Genomic DNA, 7,500 nt, shown 5'->3' with positions numbered 1-7,500 from the left:
AATACCCAGAATTCCCAAGTCAACTTGGCAACTTTTTAAAGACTTGGGGGACTTCAATTCCCAGAATTCCCTAGCCAGCTGGCTGGGGAATTCTGGGAATTGAAGTCCCCCAAGTCTTTAAAAAGTTGCTAAGTTTGGAGAGTCCTAGTTTTGTCAAATGCCTTAACCTGCTTTCCTCTTAATTCTGATTATTCATAACGTGGAGCCATTTCGGTTGCTTTAAATATCCTACTTTATTTTTCTGTGCTGATTGGGGATCCTTGAAAAAAAAAAAGAAGAAAAGAAACGGAATCACTTTTTTTTAACCCTTGGATAAAAGCTAACTTAAATGTCGGTTTAATTGCCTTTAATGAACAGGGTGATAACTTTCGCACTATTTAGGAATGTCCCTTTCCCGTCACATTCAACATGACAGCTCCCTCGAGCTTGAAGACAGATAGGCTGGGGGCCACTTCAAAAGTCTTGGGAACTCTGGTTTAATGGTTAAGCCAGAGTTTAATGATTGGCAGCCAAGAAAGTCTTGCGTGAGACTCCAGATGTCCTGAAAATCTCCCCTAGATTAGACTAGAGCAATGTTTCTCAACCTTTGCAACTTTAAGATGGGTAGACGCTGGGGGATTCTGGGAGTTGAAGTTCTTCCATCTTAAAGCATGCTGGATGGGGAATTCTGGGAGTTGAAGTTCTTCCATCTTAAAGCATGCTGGATGGGGAATTCTGGGAGTTGAAGTTCTTCCATCTTAAAGCATGCTGGATGGGGAATTCTGGGAGTTGAAGTTCTTCCATCTTAAAGCATGCTGGATGGGGAATTCTGGGAGTTGAAGTTCTTCCATCTTAAAGCATACTGGATGGGGAATTCTGGGAGTTGAAGCTCACCCATCTAAAGCATGTTGGATGGGTAATTCTGGGAGTTGAAGTTCTTCCATCTTAAAGCATGCTGGATGGGGAATTCTGGGAGTTGAAGTTCTTCCATCTTAAAGCATGCTGGATGGGAATTCTGGGAGTTGAAGTTCTTCCATCTTAAAGCATGCTGGATGGGGAATTCTGGGAGTTGAAGTTCTTCCATCTTAAAGCATGCCAGCTGGGGAATTCTGGGAGTTGAAGCCCACCCATCTTAAAGGATGCTGGATAGGGAATTCTGGGAGTTGAAGCCCACCCATCTTAAAGGATGCTGGATGGGGAATTCTGGGAGTTGAAGTTCTTCCATCTTAAAGCATGCTGGATGGGGAATTCTGGGAGTTGAAGTTCTTCCATCTTAAAGCTGGATGGGGAATTATTGGGTGGGGGGGATGAAGTCCACCCCTCTTAAAGTTGCCAAGATTGAGATACACGGTTGAAGAGAAAATAAGCCTTAATGCCATCACAGCATTGAAGCTCTTCTATTCTTGCTGTTGGGCTCAATTTTTTATTTATTTTAGAAACACACCAGAAATGGGTGTGTGGCAATGTGCGTGTGACAGGACTGCACACTCCACCGGCCCTTACTTCTGGGAGGGGGGGGATCAAAGGAGTAAACATCCCCTTTGAACAATTGCAAGAAGTGACCAATTGTTCTCGGCTTTGAATGGCGGGCCTTGCCAGCTCTGCGGGAGGGGGGAGGCTTTTCTGAGTTAGATTGAGATACGGACCCCCCCTTAGCCATTAGCAACAACAATAAAACCCCTCCAATGGAATAAGAGCCTTGGCAGCAGGAGGTAGACTGCCTCTCCCCATGGAGGTTCCACAAATCTAACCACAAACACACAGATTTTTTTTAAAACAGAATAACAGAGTTGGAAGGGACTTTGGAGGTCTTCTAGTCCAACCCTCTGCTCAAGCAGGAGACTGATACCATTCCAGACACACATGGTTATCCAACATCTTCTTAAAAACTTCCAGTGTTGGAGCATTCATAACTTCTGGAGGCAAGTTGTTCCACTGGTTAATTGTTCTGCCAGGAAATTTCTCCTTAGTTCTAGGTTGCTTCTCTGCTTGATTAGTTTCCACCCATTGCTTCTTGTCCTGCCCTCAGGTGCCTTGGAGAATAGCTTGACTGCCTCTTCTTTGGGGCAGCCCCAGAGATATTGGAAGACTGCTATCATGTCTCCCCTGGTCCTTCTTTTCATTAAACTAGATCTACCCAGTTCCTGCAACCATTCTTCCTATGTTTTAGATCTCCAGGCCTTTAAATCTCTTCGTTGCTCTTCTCTGCACCCTTTCCAGAGTCTCCATATCATTTTTTATATCATGGCCACCAAAACTGGATGCCGTATTCCAAGTGTGGCTTTACCAAGGCCTTATAAATTGGCAGTGATATTCACTATGCCTCTTGGCCCTTTTCTTTCTTTCTTTTCTTTTTCTCTTTCTTTCTCCTCCTTTTCTTTTTCTTTCTTTCCTGAACACCATCCCTCTGCTAAAACAAATAATTTCCCTAAGACTGTCAAACTATTCACTAAGGTTGCATCCTATTATTATTATTTCTCTCATCGTTCCTATCACCCACCTCCTCCCACTTATGACTGCAGGACTGTAACTTTGTGGCTTGTATCCTTAAAATTTATATGGATATTGTTTCCTGATTCCTGATTTGTACCCCGGGACTATCATTAAGTGTTGTACCTTATGATTCTTGAGGAATGTGTCTTGTCTTTTTATGTACACTGAGAGCATAATGCACCACAGACAAATTCCTTGTGTGTCCAATCACATTTGGTCAATAAATAATTCTATTCTATTCTATTCTATTCTATCCTATCCTATCCCATTCCTCTTCTCTTCTACTTTGTATCTCTTCTCTTCTATCTCTCCTCTATTCCATTCCATTATCTATTATCTTCTGTTCTCTTCTATTTTTCTTTCTTTCTTTCTCTTTCTTTCTTTCTTTTCTTTCTTTCTTTCTTTCTCCCTCACTCTTCCTTCTCTTTTTGTCTTTCTCTCCTTCCTTTCTTCCTTCCTTCCTTCCTTCCTTCCTCTTCCCTTCCCCTCCCTCTCTCTTTCATCCCTTAAATCTTTGCGAGCACAGTCCTTCCGTCTGGCGAAGTGAGCTTCTGTAGAAAACCCTGGACTTCTCTTAGCCGAAATCAAAAAAAATATTCTTCATATTGGATTCCTCCACCTTAAGCGGCCTGGACTTTGTTAGCCAAAAACCTCCCCCCCACCCTTCCCTTTCCTCCTTTCTGCTGCAAGGCAGATAAACAACTTTTAGACAAACAAAGAGGGAACTGAAGTGTTTTTGACTTCCCTAAAACATCTGGCCAGCCAATTCCTGTCTAATCTGGATCAACAACACACCCCCCCCCCCGTTACTTTCAAGCGTTTTAGTTTTGAAAAAAAAACATTGCGCGGATGACTTGGAGCCCAGTTTATTCATTCAACTGGCCCAATTTTTAAGGTTTGGGTCACCCTCTGAAGCACAGGTGGAAATTTGGGTAAGGTGTGAGGACACACATGGGGGCCTTGATTTATGGGTCACAGGTTTGCAAACCAGCCTGATCTAATTCCTCTGCCAAGGAACACCATCAAATTTATGTTTAAGAAACACTGGAGAAACACAGAGAAATGTCCAATTTTGTGGTTGTTGTTAGTCGAGAAGTCGTGTCTGATCCATCGCAACCCCATGGACAACGTTCCTCCAGGCCTTCCTGTCCTCTCCCATCCTCTGGAGTCCATTGAAGCTCAGGCCGACTGCTTCAGTGACTCCATCCAGCCCCCTCCTCCTCTGCCGTCCCATTCTTCTTCTTCTTTTGCCCTCCATCGTTCCCAGCATGAGGCTCTTCTCCAGGGAGTCCCTTCTTCCTTCTCATCAGGTGGCCCAAATCTTTGAGTTTCCTCTTCAGGATCTGGCCTTTTAAAGAGCAGCCAGGGTGGATCTCCTCTAGGACTGACTGGTTGGATGGCCTTGCAGTCCAAGGGACTCATGGGAGATAGATAGATAGATAGATAGATAGATAGATAGATAGATAGATAGATAGATAGATAGATAGATAGATATCGAGGATAGATAGATAGATAGATATCGAGGATAGATAGATAGATAGATAGATAGATAGATAGATAGATAGATAGATAGACAGATAGATAGATAGAGATAATTATATAGGTAGGTAGATAGGTAAGTTGATAGATAGGTAGGCAGTCAGTCAGACAGATAGATAGAAGCCTCTCCTCCTCCTCCTCCTCCTCCTCCTCCTCCTCCTCCTCCTCCTCCTCCTCCTCCTCCTCTCCTTCTTTTGCCCTCCATCGTTCCCAGCATGAGGCTCTTCTCCAGGGAGTCCTTCTTCCTTCTCATCAGGTGGCCAAAGTCCTTGAGTTTCCTCTTCAGGATCCGGCCTTCTAAAGAGCAGTCAGGGTGGATCTCCTCTAGGACTGACCGGTTGGATGGCCTTGCAGTCCAAGGGACTCAATGCAGGAGTCTTCTTCTCCAGCACCAGAGTTCAAAGGCCTCCATTCTTTGGCCCTCGGCCTTTCTTATGGTCCAACCTTCACAGCCACCCATTGCAATTGGGGAAACCAGTAGAAGGTTGTAAAAAACATCCACAGCTCGCTTAAGCACTTCACATAGCGATGGATGTCCCAGTCCCCGTTTTGGTCGTAATTCGAGATCTACCTGTATGCCATTTCTCAGTGAGGTACCAAGTTCGGTATGGCAAGAGCAGGAAAACTGAGGATCTCAACCCTGAGAAAAATCTATCCCGTTTCAATCAAAGTGGCGGAATTGAAATCCTTAAATCTATTTTTTTTGTCCTCCCCCCCCCCGCCTCAATTTCTCAACCGACTGGTGCTTGAAAATTGACTGATAAGTCACGTTTAATGGCAATGTTTACCCGGGCAATGTCTGTCTTCTAACAAACAGAGCCGGAAAGTGGATTAAACAAGGCTACAGAGGCTTAATTGAGGGCCCAGAAAATATGCTTTCTCCAAACACCGGAGGCCTCTCTCCCTCTCTCTCTCCATCCCTCTCCCTCTTCTTCTTTCTCTCTCCCTCCCTCCCTCTCTCTTTTCCTCCCTCCCTCCCTTTCTCTCTCCCTCTCTCTCTCTCCCCATCCTTCTTCCTCTTTCTCTCTCCCTCCCTCCCTCTTTTCCTCCCTCCCTCCCTTTTTCTCTCTCTCCATTCCTCTTTCTCTCTCCCTCCTTCCCTCTTTTCCTCCCTCCCTCTTTTCCTCCCTCCCTCCCTCCCTTTTTCTCTCTCCATCCCTCTTCCTCTTTCTCTCTCCCTCCCTCTTTTCCTCCCTCCCTCCCTCTTTTCCTCTCTCCCTCTCCCCATCCTTCTTTCTCTTTCTGTCTCCTCCCTCTTCCCTCTTTTCCTCCCTCCCTCCCTTTCTCTCTCCATCCCTCTTTCTGTCTCCCTCCCTCTTTTCCTCCCTCCCTCCCTCCCTCTCCCTCCCTCCTTTTCCTCCCTTTCTCTCTCTCTCCCTCCCTCCCTCTCTCTCTCCATCCCTCTTCCTCTTTCTCTCTCCCTCCCTCTTTTCCTCCCTCCCTCCCTTTCTCTCTTCCTCCCTCCCTCTCTCCCTCCCCCTCCCTCCCTCTTTTCCTCCCTCCCTCCCTTTCTCTCTCCCTCCCTCCCTCTCTCCATCCCTCTTCCTCTCTCTCTCCCTCCCTCTTTTCCTCCCTCCCTCCCTCCCTCCCTCTCTCTCTCTCTCTCTATTCCCATCCCGTGTTTACAGCATGTGCTTGCATCCAATTCCAAGAATCCCTTTCCTCGTGAAATTAAAAGCCGCCGGCCCATGTTATTTGGAAGAGCTCAGTTGGATTTTAGCCAGGCTTGAGAAGCGGGGAGAGAGGGAATTAACTGACATTGCAGCTTCAGTGTTTTTCTGCCTCCGAGAGAAGATAACATCCCCGCAGCTGGGGTGGCTGGAATTCGACCAAAACTCCCCGCGGAAAAGTTGTCAACAGCCTCCAACAACCCCCCCCCCATCTGCGGGGGTCTGGGAACCAAACTGCAGGTGAAAACATGCGATGGACTTTGGAATTTTCTCTCTGGGTCAGGAATCTGCAGTTTTCCCACTGTTTTCCCCGACAAGAGGAGCATTGAGAAATATGTCTTTTAGGGTTTTGAAACCGTATGAATCAATTATTCTTGCAAAAGAGAAGTTAATATTACAGCCACAACCACTTTAACATTTTCCTTTTTCTTTCTTTCTTTCCTTTACCTTTTTCCTCCTTCCTTTCCTTCATCCTTATTTCCTTTCTCTTCCTTCCTTTCCTTTTCCTTTCTTTTTTCTTTCTTTCCTTTACCTTTTTTCCCCCTTCCTTTCCTTCATCCTTATTTCCTTTCTCTTCCTTCCTTCCTTTCCTTTTTTCTTTCTTTTTTCTTTCTTTCCTTTACCTTTTTTTCTTTCTCATTCCTTCCTCTTTCTTTCCTTTCTTCTTTCTTTCCTTTTAACTTTCTCCCTCCCTCCCTCCCTCCCATCCACATAAACAAGTTCCCAGCCCTCAACACAGCAGGGATAAACTTGAAATTGGAGAGGTGTAGGCTAAGATTTCTACAGATCAAAGAGAAGGTTTCGTTAATGGCCCTTTTACTCCCCGCTCCACTTCAACTCCCAGAATTCCCCGGCCAGCATGCTTTAAGATGGGTGGACTTCAACTCCCAGAATCCCCCAGTCAACATGCTTTAAGATGGGTGGACTTCAACTCCCAGAATCCCCCAGCCAGCATGCTTTAAGATGGGTGGACTTCAACTCCCAGAATCCCCCAGCCAGCCTGCTTTAAGAGGGGTGGACTTCAACTCCCAGAATCGCCCAGCCAGCAGGCTTTAAGATGTGTGGACTTCAGCTCCCAGAATCCCCCAGCCAGCATGCTTTAAGATGGGTGGACTTCAACTCCCAGAATCCCCCAGCCAGCCTGCTTTAAGAGGGGTGGACTTCAACTCCCAGAATCCCCCAGCCAGCATGCTTTAATGTGGGTGGACTTCAGCTCCCAGAATCCCCCAGCCAGCAGGCTTTAAGATGGGTGGACTTCAGCTCCCAGAATCCCCCAGCTGGCATGCTTTAAGATGGGTGGACTTCAACTTCCAGAATCCTCCAGCCAGCATGCTTTAATGTGGGTGGACTTCAGCTCCCAGAATCCCCCAGCCAGCATGCTTTAAGATGGGTGGACTTCAGCTCCCAGAATCCCCCAGCTGGCATGCTTTAAGATGGGTGGACTTCAACTTCCAGAATCCCCCAGCCAGCAGGCTTTAAGATGGGTAGAATTCAGCTCCCAGAATCCCCCAGCCAGCAGGCTTTAATGTGGGTGGACTTCAGCTCCCAGAATCCCCCATCCAGCAGGCTTTAAGATGGGTAGAATTCAGCTCCCAGTTAGTTGAGGAGTTCAGGGACTTGAAGTCCACATATCTTAAAATTGCCAAGGGCAAGAAATCTTGTACTAACTGGGCAAATGTCATATTTGCAGGCCGTCTTCTTTACACATCCCTGCACGGGTCGCCTCCGAGCAGCCCTCCCGAGCATGGGATTCTCACCAAACAAACAGCCTCCTGGAACTTTCCATCCAGCCAAAACATGAGACTAAGTTCTCAGAATC

The sequence above is a fragment of the Thamnophis sirtalis genome, unplaced genomic scaffold (assembly GCF_051295495.1).
Source record: "Thamnophis sirtalis isolate CommonGarterSnake01/CBP01778 unplaced genomic scaffold, rThaSir2_p1.2 scaffold_2, whole genome shotgun sequence".
Lineage (NCBI taxonomy): Eukaryota > Metazoa > Chordata > Lepidosauria > Squamata > Natricidae > Thamnophis > Thamnophis sirtalis.
The sequence above is the reverse complement of the archived record's forward strand: the minus strand, read 5'-3'. Positions refer to the sequence as shown.